Source organism: Neovison vison, chromosome 7, assembly GCF_020171115.1.
Source record: "Neovison vison isolate M4711 chromosome 7, ASM_NN_V1, whole genome shotgun sequence".
NCBI classification, from domain to species: domain Eukaryota; kingdom Metazoa; phylum Chordata; class Mammalia; order Carnivora; family Mustelidae; genus Neogale; species Neogale vison.
This window is the reverse complement of record NC_058097.1, coordinates 111,557,217-111,576,244: the sequence shown is the minus strand read 5'-3', so window position 1 is coordinate 111,576,244 and position 19,028 is coordinate 111,557,217. Positions and strand designations below refer to the sequence as shown.

General features: G+C 43.1%; 1 pseudogene; it reads left to right on the top strand.

Moving 5' to 3' along the window:
* Positions 1–1,257, top strand: part of LOC122913445 — a 43,806-nt pseudogene extending 42,549 nt beyond the window's left edge.
* Positions 1,258–19,028: the final 17,771 nt, after the last annotated feature.

Sequence of the window (19,028 nt, the reverse complement as noted above, 5' to 3'; positions counted from 1 at the left end):
TTTAGAATGTACAAGTTCATGAGGAGAAGTTTTGAATTTGTTGTGGTGTGTTTCATATGACAAGGAAATACCCGATTGAAATTTGACATTGGAAGACTGATAAATTGGACTCAGCTTCCCACGGGCTTGAGAGCATCTTCAGAAAATAGTGTTGTTACATTTCTACCTTCCAGGAAATGGGGAATTGGCTTTTTTAAGCATTTTTTTATGAGAAAGGTGATTAATAAACTATAAAAGATGTGAGATTATAGACTCTAGAAGATCTGCTTTGGAACTTAAAGTGTCAGTGGGTACAATGCACTTAGCTAAGAAATCTATGGGAGAGGTAGCATGAGACACATGAGAAGGTCAGGAGAGAAGAAAGCAGGAGATTGTGCTTTCTGTCTCATTACTTTACCTTGAGCCTCTGTGGAGCTTAGCATGCCCATCCACAAAATAAGAACAGAGGATCTGCCTCTCACTTTTCAGTGATCTTGGAGGTTTGTGGAGGTAGTAATAATGACAGAAGCATTAACGTTAAAAGTGTTGGGGTGTCTGGATGGCTCAGTGGGTTAAGCGTCTGGCTCTTGATTTCACCTCAGCTCATGATCTCAGGGTCATGAGATGGAGCCCCACATGGGACTCCACTTTCAGCAGGGAGTCTGCTTGGGATTCTCTCTTGCCGTCTCCCTCTGCTCCTTCCCCATCTCTCTCTCCTTTTCTCTCAAATAAATAAATAAATTTTAAAAAATCATGTTTAAAGAGTCACAGAGGATTCACAGACCTGTACCCCTGGGGCAAAGAAAACATGTTAATAAAAATAATTAAAAAAAAAAAAGAGTCATAGAGGAAGAGACACGACTTTGAGGAAGATGTGTTTGCAACTATAACAGAACTCTGGGTGCCTCACTCCAGCTCCTGACTCACCACTCTTCCCTCTTGCCAAGGAGCAAGCTTTTAAAGACATGAGGAAGACACCCAGGGAACCAGGGGTGGCAATTTTCCAAATTCAAATTACCTTAGCCAGCCACAACATAAAATCTCTGGAGAAGATACGTGCTGACCTGCTCAGAGGCACAAAGGAGAAGAATCTCATCATGAAGGCCCACCAAGACTCTGAGAGTCACTACAAGAAAAGGTTCTCAGACTTGGGATCCTTCTCAGATGAGGTTCTACAAGGGACCATTGATTTGTACCATCCTTATGAGATTGGTAAGCAGATGACCCGTCAGCGTGGAGATATGATTTGAGGTTGAAATCACCATGGCAGATGCTTGAATCTACTTTTGCTATAAATTGATTATCAGTTGTCAAGGAAAAAAAAGTCACAGAGATAGGAGAGTGACTTATCACAAGACACCTGTGGTGAAAGCACAGGCATTGAAGCCACTCAGACCACTGTTCAAGTCTGGAGCTCTGCCGCTTATACTTTGATAAAGACATTTAATTCCACCTTTAAAATGGAGATAATAAAGTTGGGATAAAAAGAAAAGTTATGGAGGTGCCTGGGTGGCTCAGTGGGTTAAGCTCAGGTCATGATCCCAGGGTCCTGGGATCGAGTCCCACATCAGGCTTTCTGCTTGGTGGGGAGCCTGCTTCCCTCTCTCTCTCTCTCTGCCTGCCTCTCTTCCTACTTGTGATCTCCATCTGTCAATTAAATAAATAAAATATTTAAAAAAAAATTGTACATAAACGAAATACCAGACCTCACAGAGTATATGTTCAGTTCACATCACACAGTTTAGCTCTCATCACCATCATCCCAGCTAAAAAATAAGTTTGTTTCCTAAGCATTCATTTATTCAAGATATTTGGAGTGTTTGCCATGAACGTTCGAAATTAGATATGATTTGATGTCGGCTTATGATGTCAGTGGAGCCAAAATGAAATCATCTCAATACATTCAAAGGGACTATGTTGCCCTTAAGCAGCGTGCTTCAGTTCATAACTGACTAATAGGATTTCAGCTGCACACAAATTGTCTTTCTTTGTTCTTAGATTTGTATAATCCATTATTCATATTCTCACCCCAGTCTTTCTTGTGATTAACCGTGTATTTGCAGGAGGGTCACAGAGTGAAGTAAAGTTGGAATTTAAGCTAATAAACAATGGGCTCCTTAAGGGCAAAGCATACATCATAGTTCATGGTGCTTTCGGGGCCTAGGAATAGCATATAGACTTTGAGTTCTATTCTGGAGGAGATAGAGCCATCTGAAAACTCGGAGCAGAGGAGTATCGTGAACTGACTGTATTCAAAGAGATTGATTCTACCATATGTGGAGGACAGCTGGTTGAGGGGACAAGGGTGAAGGCGGGCAGGCCCTTGGATAGTCATTGCAATAGTAAAAAGGTGATATTATAGTGGTTTGGTCTTGAGTAGCTATGGTGGGAGGTGGTGAGAAATGATTGGATTCTGGATCTAATTTGAAAGTAGCATGACCAAGTTTGTGGTAGATTATAGCGTGATGTGAGAAAAAGAGAAGAGTCAAGCCTGAGTCCAAGGATTTGGGACTGAGCAATAAGAAGAGAGATGTCACCTTTTATTGAGATGAACAAGAGTGGGAGCAAGTGGGAAAACTCTTGAGGGGAAGATCAAGGGTACAGTTTTATATGACTTAAATTTGAGACTTCTATCAGATACCCAAGTGAACATGCAGAGTTAACAATTGGATTATCTGAATCTGCATTTCAGGGGAAATGGATCAGGAGATAGAAATTTGGCGATCATTGACATATAGAAGGTATTCAGCATCAAGGGACCAGATGAGATCGCCAAAGAATGAATGTATACTGCAAAGAAGATGAGGTCCCAAGTGTGAGCCCTAGAGCACTGCCATGTTCAGAGTTCAAGAAGACGAGAAGGAACCAGCAAAGGAGGACAGAAAGCAGGCTGTAGGAAGGAGGAGAACTGGAAGAGAGATTGGTGTCTCAGAGACAAGAAAGATAAAAAAATAAAGATATTTCAAGGAGAGGAAGCAGTCAACTGTGACAAATGTGGCTAATAAGCCAAATAAGATGAGCACTGAGAATTGATCTTTGGGTTTGGCAAAGTAAAGGTTTATTGATGACCCTGACAAAGACTGTGGTACTGGAAACATTGGAACAGTAACCTGATTGGAATGTGTTCAAAGGAAAAGAGGAAAAGAAACAGGGAGAATGAGAAAAGACCTCTGTTACAAGGATTTTGCTATAAAGGGGAGGAAAGGGGGATGACTTTCAAGTGTAGGATGTAAGCAGGGACCTTGCCTATGGCCTGGGGACTGTTAAATCAAATCGGATGCTGGCTATAGGTCCAGAGCAGAGTCTTGGAGGGCCCTGCTGATCTAGACTCTAACCTTCAGTTGCTGGATAATGGAAGGTCCTGAAGGTCCAAGGGAAGGGTTTGGGTTGAAAAAAGTGGGAGCGGGGATACTTAGAAAACTCGGGTAGTGAGTGCTTCCCACCAGGTCCAGAAGTGTCTCAATACTTGTAACACTCATAACAGAGGTACCAGCGTGTTTTAGATGAACACTGGCCTGGATCCATAAAGAGGTTTCCGCCTTCATTACCTTTGTTTTTTAAGAAGAGGATATTGCGGCATATTTTCATGTGACCAGAAGGGAGGGGAGATTTGGAAATTCAATTATGTGGGAGAACAAGGTGACAGTTATAGGAGAGCCTTGAGTTGGTGACTGGGGATGGGGTTAGCATATAAATAAAAGGGATGGTTTTGGTGGAAACACAATTTGTTGTTGTTGTTGTTCCTTGTAGCAAGAAGGAGCACAGAGGAGAGGGGCACAGACATGGGTGAGCTCTTAAGTGGTGGTAGAGGGCTCGTGAAATTTCTTCACTGGTTGCTTTCAGCTTGTCTGTGAGAGAGAGGAATTTTATTAACACCCGAAAATCTAATCTTCCTTGAGATCACTATGCATCCACATTTTATCTGCGACTTGGTAGAATTCTGGGGGAATGCTGGTCATTCCACCAATTTTTGATTCAGTGTCTTTATCTCCTGCCAGGAGATCTCCAGCTGTGGGATTTTGATCCCACTCATTCCATGAATGATGACTGGAGCCCAACTTTCTTTGGTTTGCAGAGTGTGAGGACCCCTGGCCCTCTCATGCCCTGCTTTGCTATGGAGTGGCCCAGAAAGGAAACATTTCTTGCCTGACACAGTGATGCATCTGGGGCCACTGCAGAACCTGACTGACAGTAGGTATTCAATAAATATTTGTTGAATGACTATAGAAAGTGAGGGAGGGTGGGAGGGAGGGAGGGAGGGAAGGAAATTCAATTTGCATCTAGAAGGGAAACCACTAATCTAGCCTAGTTGCATTATGTTTCTGCTCAGGAGATTTACATCTTGTTTATAACTAATTCCTCTGTTACACGTTTGGCATTCTAAGATTTTTGCCAAGACTCGGGAATACATCCAAAATGGCTGAAGGATGACAGTGTTTGATTGCTTGCCTCTCTTTCTACCTCCGAAGTTAATATGATAGTATCTGAGTGCAAAGGCACAGACAGGCAGGAATTTAATGCAAATTTAGCCAGGAGTCTAGTGCCACTTCACAAAATATTGATTAGGTGTCTGATTTGCTCTCCCCTGACAATGGGCCATAGGAATAAACCAATGAGGTGGGCTCAACCCCAGCTCGTCATGGTCATTCGATAAAGCCAGCCAGCCAATGAGGAGAAGCTACCTTTTGATTGGGCGAGAGGCCAGTGAGGGGGGAAACCATCTTAGCAACAGCAGAAAATATTGCACACGCCCTTGCACACACGCACAAACACAGACATCCTGCTTTACCACCCTGCTGCAGGGAACAGTCGCCGATTGTGTCTCTTAAGGCTTTTGTTAACCACACTCCTGCTTCCAAAGGACCAGTTTCTGCTCACAGATCACACTGCCTACCTGGTCAGTCAGCCTGTAATCCCTTTTTAATGGAACGCAGGAACAACACTCCTCTCTGTGCCCCCTCCAACGTACATCTTATTAAGGGCAAACTTTGTCCTGTAGGTGGATGGCCCAGGCTTTGTTCTGAAACGCACTGTCCTGATCCCTTTCAGGAAGCCGGCCCATCTCTGTCCTTTCCTATGTGGCAGGCAGGGTGACTGCTGGACTGTCGTTTCTTCTGCTCCCTGCATGCGGCAGAGCTTTCCCCGGGGCCAGCGCAGGCCCCGGGGTCCATGGAATTTTCCTTACGGGCTTCCCCTTTCATTGTTCGTGGCCTTCACATCCAGGACCCAGGAAAGCGTGCCTGCGTTCAGTGTGACATCTGGCAGTGTCTTTCTTAGCCACTGAGTTCCAAACATTTTAACACTCCCATTTGAAAGGCTCCCCTCCTCCGGACTCTACTGTGTTTTCGTTGCTTTCTGAGCTGCTGCCCTTGTTCCCCAGGTGCCGGGGCATGGGGGTGGTCTGCCAATCCCTGGTTTCCCCAAATTAGGAGCTGTCTTGGCCTTCTTGCCTCAGTTCTGTCCTCGCCCACCCCACAGCCTCACTCTGATGGCCGCTAGTGATGGCAGGTAACGGGGAAGGCTCATTGGTGCTCAGCATCCTTCTTTCCTCCATGAGCTTCACTTTCTCTGCTCTCTCAGCTCCTTTCAGCAGGAATCTTTGATCCAAGAGCATCTGTCCATGATTATCCAGTCCTGCTGGTGGCTCTCACTCTGGTTCCCTGCTGACAGTTACAATTCGGTCTGAGTAGGAAAGCCCATCCGTTAGGACGACCTCTCAACCTCTGAGGCGTGTGGCTGGTCTGTTTTTCTAGAGAAGATGAAGATGAGATGGTGTCAGAGGACTTTTCCAGCCCAAGAAGGATGCTTGTCTAGGAAATGGCAGCCAGCTGTTTTCTACCTTCCTACCTCTACACAACAAAGGGAGATGGCTTGAATTGGAAGCCAGAGGGGATAAAGATGGTCATGAAGCATGAGTTTCTGAATATTAGGGTTAGCAGAACCTGGGAAGTGGGGCTTCAGAATGACTTTCTGCTTCTCCCAGAGTTCTGTGGGTGTTTTCTCTTCTCTCACAGAGGCAGTGACCTAGACGTGATGACAGGGTGGCATGGTATGGACTTTGGAGTCAGATTGGTTTAGATTCAAGTTGCAGATTTGTTGCTGTCAAACAACATGGTGGTAACAAATTTCTTAGTTTCTCTGGACATTTTAAAAAAATGTGTAAAATGGAAGGTACAATATCAGCCATATAGGTCTAAATAAAATCATGTAGATACTATGCCTGGCTTAGGGCTTACTATGTAATGAGCATTCAAAAACGGCCAGTCTTCCTTTCAGTTCTAGAACTCTCAGGGCTTCGTTCCATCGATACACTTGCGGATACAGCATCGTTCCCTGATTTTTAAAAAGTGAGCTTCTACCTAGAGCTTAGTGCTGTGAGGTTTACATGTAGTTTCTGCCCAGACAATTTACCCTGGAGGCTGGAAAAGAAGCCAGACAAGGTACGTCACAGGGAGCAGAGCTGAGGCAGGGAAAATGGAGGCCAGTTGTCCACAGCCAGTAAGTATAATAGGAGTGGGATCCTGGGTGAGGAGCCCCTCAAGAAAGCATGACGGGAAAGTGGGGGCTTGATTAGAATCTTAAAGAACAGCTACATTTGGGGTAAGTCGAAGGGGTGGAGATAGAAAGAGGGAGCATCGTGGAGGTTGAGGTGACAGCACTGGCAAACCCATGGAAGAGGAACCGAGTGTGAAGGTTGAAGCAGGAAGGTGGGGATGGCTGAAGGATGTCAGTAAGGGACTCGGGCCCTGGAATTAGGTCTACCTTGGTTTTGGTTCAGAAACTGCCACTTGTGTCCTTGTGAGTCAGTTTCCTCAGCTGTAAAATGGGCATCATGGTAGGAATAAATGGTACCAGAAGCGGATAAAATGCTTCAGGCATGTTTGACTGCAAAAACCATGCTTTAACCCACACATGCAGCCTTTGTAACAGGACCGCCAATCAAGTATTATTAATGTGAGACATGAATAGATAAAAGGTCCAAATGACGGTCGCAGGACAGAATTTCCTGGGCTGCTGTGGAACTCCGTGACAGTGACCTCTGGTGTTCTCCCAGACAGCTGCTGATACCCACTTCTCCCTCTGTGGGTTGTGATTCAGCACTTAAGCATTTTCCCTTTTATCTCCCCATTTGCATGCTCAGATTAGACATGGATTTGGTTAGACCTGCATCTGTTGAGACTGCCAGCCAATAATAGAAGCCCCATAGGGACTAATGCCGTCTGGTTTCAGGAGTGGGTCTAGCGAGTGAGGTCTAGGTCAGGAAGCTATTAGCTGCAGAGTCAGGGAATATATTCAGCTGTCATCACTTTTTAATTAAAAATAGCCTGGTGGCACTTGCATTCCACCACTATGTTGTAGAGAGCGGAACACTACACTCTCCCCTATGGTGGGTCCTCCCGCAAAACTGGACACCTGTGTTCTCTGTGGTCCCAGGTCTCTGAAGCTTGTCCAGAGACCATGAGAAACCTAAAGACCACTTTAGGAGGGAAAGGGTGCAATGCATACATACCCTCTTCCCACCTCTATGTTTAGTAATGGTAGGTTGGTGATACGACTTAACACCGTTGAAATCTGCAAATGCTATAAATCAGGGCTTCTTCCTTGATGGAGAAGACCCTTTCAAAGTAGGACTTTTTTTGACATTCCAGGTTTGGTCCCCATTTCCCATCACATTAAATCCATTTCTCCCATTGCTTATATGGAAAAGAACCTTTAGAACTAATGTGCCATCAGTATAAGAACCCACTCCACTAGAACGAAGTTCAAATCCCTGCTCCTGAACTATCTGTCATATGTCATATACCTTGTCTACTTTGTGAGGCATTGGTTTTCTCATCTGTAAAATGGGGCCAAGAATGGAGTCAACTAATTAGGTTCACTGGGATCATCAGTAAAATCTTTCATGTGAAGGATTTAGTACCATCCTGGCATGAAACAATTATGAGGTAAATGTCAGGTACTTTATTAGTCCCAGAATTTACCATTCTGGTTGCAGGACATGGTAAAAAAAAAAAAAAAAACTGAGCAGGTATAGAAAACTGGGTGTTATGGAGCTTGTCATAAATGTAGAAGTCTGATAAGGATGTTATTTGACACAGTTCTCTGAACCATGTAACAGTGAAGTGTACCAATCGGGGCTTTAGCACTTAATTAAAATGTTAATTTATTACTCTGGTGTTTTTTTGCATTTAAAGATATTCGTGCAAAACAAAATGCAGTGCAATTCCCACTCTCTTAAATCAGTATAATATACAAATTATATATTCAGCATCTTATAGCAGTATGCATATAAAATATCTACATATTTGTAGCTTTGTCAACACAAAACATTTCTTTTGTGCCTGTTTTCTATAGGCACACCAGAACAGAATGATTTTTTTTTTAAAGATTTTATTTATTTATTTGACAGAGAGAAATCACAAGTAGGCAGAAGGGCAGGCAGAGAGAGAGGAGGAAGCAGGCTCTCCGTCAAGCAGAGAGCCCGATGTGGGACTTGATCCCAGGACCCTGAGATCATGACCTGAGCCGAAGGCAGAGGCCCAACTCACAGAGCTACCCAGGCGTCCCAGAACAGAATGATTTTTGACAAATACGGCCAATTTCTACTCTTGAATAAATCTAATTTATACTCTTTTAGGGTTTATGGTAGGAAAGAGAACACTGAGATCCCTCTCATAGGTAGGCAGACAGACAGATGAGAGAAAGAGACAGAGAGTGCTATAAAGGCAAGTAAAAATGTTTGTACCAAGAGCTAGTTCATAGAAATGTGAAGTTATTTACCTGTGTGGTGAGCTAGATAAGATTCATTTTGGATGAATGTGAGTTAGCCTTGTTGGAATCTTATACATGAGCTAGTAAACTTTGATTAAATCTAGTTGCCTATAGTGACTAATTTTAATTTGGTTTTCTTTACGGGGCAGTTTGCTTTTTCAAAGTTAGCTAGATCAAAGGTGGGGGTGCAAACTAGCACAGTCCAGTGGCAAAAGTCACCCAACCTTGACTAGCCTATTTACTCCAATACCTGCCCCCTGGTTGCACTGGTTCTAATGGCAGCTCTAGAATTCAATGGTTCTCTACAAGGCTCCTCTGTGCAGCATGTCTGTACATTTTCCAATGAAGAATCCCTAGCCAAAGTGCAGGAGAATCACTCAGAGTGCTTTTAAAAATGAGGATTCCTTGGCCAAAGTCCAGTCCTATAATCAAGCAGATGGGACCCAGGAAGTTTGCATTTTATCATGGGCTTCAGATAGTTACTGTCCACACCAAACCAAGGCTTTTGACATACTTCATATCCTCGGCCTCCTTATTCCTTCTACTGCTGCCTGAGTTCAGAGTCTCAGCCCGGCTCCTACAGAAAGCTCTTCATTGGTCTCCTAGTTATGCTCTTTACTATAATAAATATAAACTGAATAAAATTCTGATCTTATAGTGCCAGATCCTTCATCATATCCTACAGTAGGGTATTTTCTAGAGGATAATTTTCTCTCTTCTCTAAGACATATAAAACCCTTCCCAGCCTTGTCTTCTGTCATACCAACTCAGCGGTCACTTGCACGCTGCCACCACAGTGATAGCTCTCCCAGTTCTCTGGACACATTTGGCTGTGTCGTAGTCCTGGGCCTCTGCTCCTGTTATGGCATCTCGCCAGAATGACCTCCCCTCCACCTACTCCTGGCTCTCTTGAAAATACCTACTTATCTTTAACATAGGAACAGAAGAATTACCTCTTCCATGATGACTTACCCAAACCTGTACCTGTTTTTGTGCCCCCTGCCACCTCCCTCTGATCTGTGTTTTCTTTGATGACAGCACCTGTACCACTCCACTGTAGTATTTGGGCTTTTTTTTGCTTGCTTGCTTTTGTTTTAAAAGATTTTATTTACTTGAGAGAGAGAGTGTGCAGGCAAGAGAGAGAACAGGAATGGGGGTGGGAGGCAGAGGGAGAGGGGTGAGCAGACTCCCTGCTGAGCTGGGAGCCCAATGGGAGGTTCAGTCCCAGGACCCCAGGATCATGACCTGAGCCACCAACGGCAGAGAGGCTTAACTGACTGAGCCACCCAGCGTCCTCCACTGCAGTATTTACTGACATGTCTGCCACTCCCTTGAAGGCGCAAGCTCATGTCTCCTACTCTTGGTATCTGAAGGAACATATTAATGTTTTCCAGAGTAAATGAATGAACCCATAAACTGTACTCAAGGGAGTTTCAGTGTATTCCCAAGCTGAATTTGCATCTCAAGAGTTGGCTGTGTCATCTTTTAGTGATGTACATCTTACCAAGTTTTAAAGATCACAAGAAAAATGAAACAACTTGGAGTTTCTCATATGTGAGCAGAGTTTCCTATATGTGAGCAGGGTCAATCCAGTTTGAGTAATAAGTACTAAAACTGGATGAAGCCCACAAAATGCTCCTTCCCTCCAGGACAGGGAGACAAAAAAGGGAGAATGAGGTAAATTAAACCAATATCTTTGTTATATAAATCTCAGGGTAAATTTGGGTAAATGAGCAATCTCTGTGGCAAATGTAACTGATCTTTCTGGAGAGTTATTTGATTTAATTGGTTGATTTAATTTCCTAGCAAATGAAATCTGAAAATACTATCCTTGAGAATACTTGCTTGCTACAAATCCCTTCTCTTATCTAAACCTCATTTATTTCAATTAATTTCCCATCATTCCTTCTCTCTGTCTACAGTGTAATTTGTGTATCTCCCAGTTTTCTTTCAAGGTGACGGTTCAAAGATCAAACATAAAAAGCTGAAGACTTGCCATTCTACCATCTAAGGCAATTTCAAAATCAATGGTTGTCCTCATGGGTTGTGGGTGGGAATGTAAAACAGAACAGCCACTTTGGAAAACAGTGTGGTAGTTTCTTAACATGTTATATGAAAACTTCGTATATGACTTTAATCAATTTCACGCCTAGGAATTTACCCAAGAGAAATGTATATCCGTGTCCACATAAGGACTTATGCATGAATGTTCACAGCAGCATTATTCAGAATAGCCAAAAAGTGGAAACCACCCAAAGGCCCATGAACTGGTGAATGGGTAGACAAAATGGGGTGTATCCGTACAATCAGATACTACTCAACAACACAGAGAAATGGAATATTGGTATATGCTATAACACAGAACCTCAGGAACATGGTAAGTGGAAGAAGACAGACATGAAAGTACTCATATTGTATGATTCCATTTATATGAAACGTAAGAGAAGGTAGATTTATAGATACTAGGCAGAATAGCAGTTGCTTGGGTTTGGGGGTGGGTAGAAGCCAACAATGAATACAGACAGGCTTGAGGGAATTTGGGAAGTGAGTGAAACGTTTTAAGACTGGATTGGAGTGAGAGTTGCCCAATTCTATACATGTACAGATCATCATTGAATTTTAGTTACAATGAGTGAGTGCCATTTCATGTAAATTATACCTCAACAGACCTATAAAAATGGTTGACATTGGCATCCTGTAATCTTCCTACTTTTGTTTTAGTGATATTACAGTTTAAAAAAATCTTTCCCACATAGTGTTTTTTTAAAAAAGTGTTTAATCACAGAATCTAGATTTTAAGTTGGTTTCTTTCCTCTTCCACGAGACCCTTCACCTTTATACCAACAGAGATAGATTCAGACTATAAAAACTTTTTCTCCTTCAAACTAATTAAGCTCTGGTGACATCAGCTGTATTTGCAGTGCACCTGATTAAGGCCATGATGCTAATTAAATTCCTGAATGATTAGAAATGCAAATTACCAGACTTGGTTCTACAACGGGCATTGCTTGTAGGCTCCAGAACAGTAGAGGAAGTAGCCCACTTCATGTCAGGTAATGGAATGCTTTTGAGTCAAATCTGAGTCTAATGGGAAAATAATATAAACTATGATAATATAAACTATAATAATATAAACTATGGGGCAGTATGTCATTGATAGAGGCTGCATGTTTCTAGGTGGCTCATAACCATGTGAGCTCACTGAGAAGTACTAGAGTGGGTTAGAAGAACCTCCCCCCCACCACCAAGTTTTGGAGTTCTATGGAACAGAGTTCAAATCCTTTCTCTGACACTGCCAGTGGTGTGATCTTTGGCTAATTATCTAACTTCTCTGAGCCTGTGTATCTTCATCTATAATAAGGGATTCAGTTATCTATCTCAGAGGATTTGAGGGCTAATTCAATAAGATCACTTATATCTCTGGGCCTAGCGTACAGGAGGCATATAATAAGTGGAATATATTCATGGAATAGCTTAGATAAACTGACTCTTCATTTATTTGACAAATAACTGAGTGCCAACCATACATTTACTCCTTCCACGCAGCAAATATTTACCACATTCAACTTACTGTATTCCTGGTAATACTCTTAGTGTGCAGGATACATCAGTGAATTTAAGACAAAAATCCATACCATAGCAAAGCCAACTTAGATAATATCTATACACATAATAAATAACTAGATTTTATGATAGACTACAAAGAGGTATATGCTATGGAAAAAACCAAGGTGGGGGCAAGGAGGATCTAGAAAGATGGAGGTGGGGGAGAGGATGGGTTGCAATTTAAGGCAGTGAGGGAGGGGGTCACTGAGTAGGTAAAGAATGAGTAGAGCCTTGGAGGAGATGTAGAGAGCCTGCACTGAGCAGCAAATATCTGGGGAAGAGCCTAGGAGGCCCGGTAAACAGTGTGTACAAAGGTCCCCAGGAGGAACAAACCAGATACCTTCAAGAAGTACCAAGGGGGCCTGTTACCATGGCAGACACTAGTTGTACAGTGATAAATGGAGCAGTCAGAACCAAGTTCAAGTTCTGCCTCTGCCACTTACCAATTCTGTGATCTTTAGCTAATTGTTTAATGTCCCTGAGCTTATAGCTCTCCATTTATAAAATGAGATTGGAATATCTAAAATCTATTTCAAACGATTATCTGTCCCCAAATATTGAAACATTTACTGTAAATCATTTCTGAAGCTAGAATCTGCAGATTTTGCTGTAGCAGAACAGGAAATTCCGTTTGATTTCTGTCTGGTTCTGATCCATTTCGTTGCCTAGGGCCATCCTCTTGTCCTGAGCCTATTCCAGAACTCCAGCATGGTTGGTGGGGTATTGAGGAGGTGGAGCTGGCAGGGATAGAAGTCCTGTTTGGAGACATAAAAAGGGATGAGAGAGATAAGCCTTAATTTATTCACTCAGCCAATAGATACTGAGTTTCTGCTCTGTGATAGGCATGGAGAAGAACCATGTGGAATGTGTTAAGGAGTTAGAAATACCAGCCTGGCTATAGGTTTTATACATATGTAAATATGTGTCTGCGTTGGCATGTATGCATGTAGTTTATCAACTGTGCACCAAAGGTGATTCAGATGTTTCTGGAATGTTCATCAGAGACTTCAGGTGAATAATGTGTTGGAGGTCGAGATAACAGAGAAGGGACATGGTTGCTCCTTCAGTGTTGGTCCTCTTGAACTTGTCTCTCGTTGTCTTTAGCTGGCTATGAATGGTGTCACGGAAAGAATTCTGGATTCAGAGTTGGAAGACATTTCTTAGATAGCCATCCCTTTACTTTTTAGCTGTTTTGTCTTGGGCTTGTCATTTTTTAACTCCCCTGAGCTTTATTTTTTTCATTTACATAATGGAAATAAAACTTCTGCATCATGTGCCTCCTAAAATGTCAAAGGTCCAATGAGGAAATGGATTTGAAATCATCTGGTAAACTGTAGAACGACAAGGTGAGGCAAGGTATAGGCCTTCACTAAAGAGAGAGGCTGATGGGTTACCAAATGTGGGAAAGAGCGGTTTTGGCATTTCTCCACAAAGTAGACATTTGGTGCTAATTTATGCACATTAGTGAATTTTGTGCTGCAGGGGGCCCCACTCCCTGGTGGGTGTGCCATCCGTGACAAAATCAAGAAAACCACGTACCTTAATACTGTGATCCTTCCAGGCAGCGATGAGCCTGAAGGAGACAGGCTCTTGAGGGCCACCTACTTGGCTGACAGTTCTGCTTGAGAACACCCTACGGAAGCCTAGAAAGTTAGATGAATAGAAAAAAACCTTACCCACCCCCAATAGTTTAGTTCATTTTTCACCCCAGCCTTCTAGTCCTCCGGGTTCTGTATCTTGGGCATGTTGGAATATTGTCACTCCACGGTGAATGGTGGTGTTGGGCCCTCCTTCCCCGCCATCTGGGGTGGCTGAGAGTGAGAAGGGGAGAGTGGCATACTTTCAGTGGGAGAAAAACACTTTCACGAGTCAAACTTAAGGCATGTTCTTGGAGAAAAGAGAATGATTCAGGAGAAAGGCAGCCAGATGCCCTGTAGAAGCACATGTCTGATCATAGCATACGTTGAGGGTGGGCAGGAAAGAATCGCCAAATCTGAAGAATTACGGAACCCTCATTGTGGATAGGACTCAAGTAAACCATAGATTCCTGTGCATCTCTGGTCCCACCCTCCAGATTGCAAGCCATTCCTCAGGAGGGGCAAGGATTTTGCATTTTGCTCTGTCTCCGACACTTACCCTGGGGCTTGGTCTCCACAGTGTCTCCAGATATGTTCTTGAATGGAATGGTGACACTGGCCCTTTCCACACACCAAGGCTGGCCAGGGAAGGAGGGGAGTCCCTGAGTCTTCTGCGGGTAATTTACCTCAGTGTTCCATAGTTCTTGACATTTGGGGAAGATTTTCATTTAATTAAGAGATTAAAATGTTCCTCTTCTTTGGTACCCATTAATTTTGAGTGTGCTTGTTGCATCAACAGTGGGCTAGAAATGGACCAGAAGGCAGAGCTTTTCAGGGCTCTGTGACAGGCCTGGGTTGCCTAGAGTAATTTACAAGGTGTTTTCTGAGATATGGATGGTTATAACTTTCTTGTCATGGTAAAATATGAGAAAACAATTTTGATAACTTTTAGACATTTTCAGTTCTATTTGAGCTTCATTGTATGGCTTCATCTATAATCTTCTTGACTTTGGTAAGGAGTTTTTGAGTCCTGAAAGTCTTTGAATGGTCTCCATCACCAGAGTGTTCAGGGACAGCTACAGACAATCCACTTCCCCCTATTTACCTGTGAATATGTGCTGGTGTCTTAAAAACAAAAACAAAAAAGGGTCCTGGTCTTAGTTCATTTATGTTTTGGTCATGATTTGTCAGAAGTGATGCTCTTTGTTTGGCCTACAGTGTAAAATGTTAGGGATTTCTTTTTTCAGACTTAATTTGCTCTTCTATTTTATATTTTTTCTAATAACGTAAGAAGCATATGTGATTTTAATCTTTACATCTTAAAAATCAGGTATCAGGTATTCCTAAATAGAAAATGATTTATTTTACTGGAAGAGGTTTTAGAAAATCCATATTTTTTGTCTTCCATAACATTTTATCACTATAAAAGTAATGAATAAAATTTAATTATTTGTATGCCTAAGTCTCAAATAGAATCTCCCAAATTCTTCCTAACTTACCCCAGTTACACAGTTATAATTTACTGTGTGTGTCATGACTTGAAAAAGGTAGACAACACAAATGTAAATGATCCTTTTTAGCAATTTTTCACCCACTCTTTTGGACTGGATAGAAGGGGGAAGAAAGCTTATCTTGGAGGAAAGGATTTGGTAGAAGACTTTGAGATGTTATGTTCACTTTTAAAGTTTCATTTGCTACAATAGTGAAATAAAGAGGGTAAGTTAAATTTCAGGATGTTTCACAATGATGGACGCAGTCTGATGAGATTGCATGTGTTTTTGCAGATTCCTGTCTTGCCAGCTGGATCTCCCTTGCTTCCTCCAGGAGAGAGGGGGTTGAAAGAGCCAGCAAGAACTGAGAAGGTAAATGTCACTGCTTCTAGACTGCCGTATTTTGAAGTTAAACATGAATTTAACAGATTTCAATGTGGCATAGTCATACAATTCCTACAATTCATTAAGCCACGTTTAAATGAAAAGTAAGTGATAACCCTCCCATTTAAAAATAATTGAGCAAGTGTTTTTATATTGAATTGAAACACTTCATCTATTGAATAATACACCCAGTATGGGAGTAAAAGCACAACATGGATCTGAAACTGACCTTAGATTACTCTTCCAGCTTGTTAGAAGTGTGGGCAAGGGATGCCCCCTTTTCTTCTTGGAGGGCTGGGGAGAGAGGTCAGGGCTGAGAAAGTGCACCGGCAGCTTTGAATGGCCCTCTTGGGGTGGGGTGGGGGGCGGGGTCAGGGGCAAGGCATGAAGTCTGTGCTCTCAGGGGTCAGGTTGCCATATTGAGTAAATAAAAATACCCATTCAATGTTGGGGCTATCCTTCCAGTAAAAAAAAAAAAAAAGGTCTGTTGTTTACCTAAAATTCTAATTTAAGCAGGCATTCTGTCTTTAACTGGCAACTCTGTGTGGGAAGGAGTTGCACGGAGAGGGATCTGGCAAGAATATCAAGAAAAGAGGGAGTCTACAGAGTGATGGGTAAATATTAGGATAGGGGGTGGAGATAGTATTATTTCTAGGTCATGTACTTAGAACGAGATTTGTACAGAATTTCTAAGAAAGCACAGGAGCGAGGTCCTGGTCAGGGAGGCCTTCAGATGATATCAGTACTGATGCTTGAAGAACAGAAATTACTCATGGAAGGAAGATGCTGGGGGTTGAGGAAGGGTTTTCCAGGCAGAACAAAGCATGCTCAAAGGCACAGAGGGGTAAAACACCACCAGTATCTACCTCCAGGAAGTCTTTCTTGTCCCACTTGGCGGGGGAGGGGTGGCAGTCATCCTTCCTTGCTTTGTGCTCTCCTAGCCCTTTTTTGGAGACTGAATCCCCTTCTGCTTTCTGCTGTTGAGATGTCTATGATGAGGGTCCCATGGAGTTGGAGGGGGGAGTTTATGGGACAGACCCCAGACCCATCCTGGGCTGTCCTAGTTGGGCCGTGCAGCCAACAGGGAACCTAGTTGAGCAGACCTCACTTTTTTCAGAAGATTGAGAACAAGCACATGAAATGTTCCAACAATTTTCCAAGCAGTGCCGGATTTGGGTGTATGTATACGTACTTAAGCAAACATAGAGAATTGATTTATAGGACATTAGAACTGAAGTTCCTAGGAGTGTTTCCCCACCAGAGAAGTGAAAATATGAAAACAAGCCAGTTGGACATGGAAATCAAATTGGTTACATTCTCTAGGCTTTATCCGCAAGCCTACCCACACTGCCTAAGTGAACGAAGTGATTCCTCTCTTGCACCACTCAGCAGGTAACTGCCTTTGAATGTTATTTTTCAGAGAAGAGGTTGTCCTGTATCTTGCCTGTGATGCTTTTATCCCTGTGCTTAGAAGCCTCACCTGCTTAAAGTTCTTCAGCTTAGGGTGCTGAGTACTCAGATAAATAGGACCTTGCTTTCTGCCCTTGGGGGCACAGAGGCAGAGAAGTTCTGGTGTGTGTGGAAAGGAAAACTTGCTGGCCCACCCTCTTCCCACGTGTGGGTGTGATTCAGAGGCGAGATAAGAACCCAGAGATAAGAACATCAAAAAGGTGGTTCCCCCTAATAGCTTTGAGATGTAAATAAATTTCCTTTATATTTAAAAATGCTGTTTTCCAGGGGTACCTGGGTGCCTTTGTCGGTTAAGTATCTGCCTCTTAATTTCAGCTCAGATCATGATGTCAGGGTTGTGGAATCAAGCCCCAAATTGGACTCCATGCTCAGTGCGGTCCACTTGAAGATTCTCTCTCCCTCTCCCTCTGCTTCCTCCACCAGCACCCCCCCCCCCGTTTTCTCTTATAAATACATTAAAAAAAAAAAAAAACTTAAAAAAAATCCCGTTTTCCAGAGCTGTTCGAAACAGAATAAGTGGTTTTTGTTGTTGCTTTCATTTTGTTGGCGGTGAGGAAGGCTATGTGGGGAATTTTACTTCACCAGCAGCTAAGGGCTCTGAGTGGTGGGAGTCTTTCAAGTCTAGGAGGGTTTATCTTGCCTCTGCACATTCTTTTTCTCTTTCTTTCTCTTTGCGCATTTCCTCCAAGTGCTGGCCATCCAAGAATTGGACTCAGACTTCTGAGGACCTACCTTGGCCTTTCTTACTTGAGAAAGAGCCCGTATCTGGCTCTACGCTCCATCTGGGAGCATAGAGAGCCTTGCAGAGAGCCTGGTCTCCTTTGCCTTTCCTGGCCCTAATGCCTCCCTTCCAGGAGGAGTGAAAACCATGCTTGCTTTCTCGGGGCCCACTGAGGGTTGGTTTCTGCTCTCCTGCGCCACCTGCTGTAACCAGCTCCAAACGCAGCCTTCCTGTTCCCAGCCCCAGGCCCCCAGCAGGAGCCAGAGCCAAAATTTCAGACCAAGCAGATGTTACTGAGACTGCTAGCTTTCTGTCCTGGTCTTATCTGGGCTCCCTCCACTGGCTCTCTAGATCAGAATCCCAAATGTCCCCAGATGACTTGCCTCAAGTCACGCAGACCCAGAGCTCCTTGGCCAGAGGAGGGAGCCTGCCAGTTTGGGGGTTGGTGACCAGCAGCTCCTGCCAGGTTCCTGAATATGTGGTCAGGGGAGGCCAGCCTCTGCCCGGCAGTGAAAATGCAAATGAATTTTTTTCACAATGTCAATATACACATGGCACTTGTCCTTGAATGGGCTCTCCAAAACGTCTCCAACATGTTCCCTGATTGAGCCACTAGTTTTTTCGCAATTTGCTCAGGAATTAGAAACGTTGCTTTGTTTTTTAAGTACCCTGGACTTTTCTGTTCTCAAAACTTGGTGATTCTAACCAAGGGCCCACAAAAAAAGTAGGGTGCTGCTTTTTATTAGCTAAACTGAGTACCCTTCCCCTTATTTCCTATTCTAGGTTGAAAAGCTCTTGATATGGGACTTAAGCATTTGTTTATTGACCGTCATTACAGAGTCTGGAACACAGTAGGTTTTCACGACAGCTTTTTGGAAGTCCTTTTCTATTTGTCTATTAAGTGTAAGACCTGTCAGGCCTGAGACTCAGATAGTTCATTCCTGATTTAAGCCTGAAAAAATAAAGCTGGCTTGGTAGTAAGAAATGATGAGGGATAGTAGTGATTTCTACTATTACTCTGATAAGAAC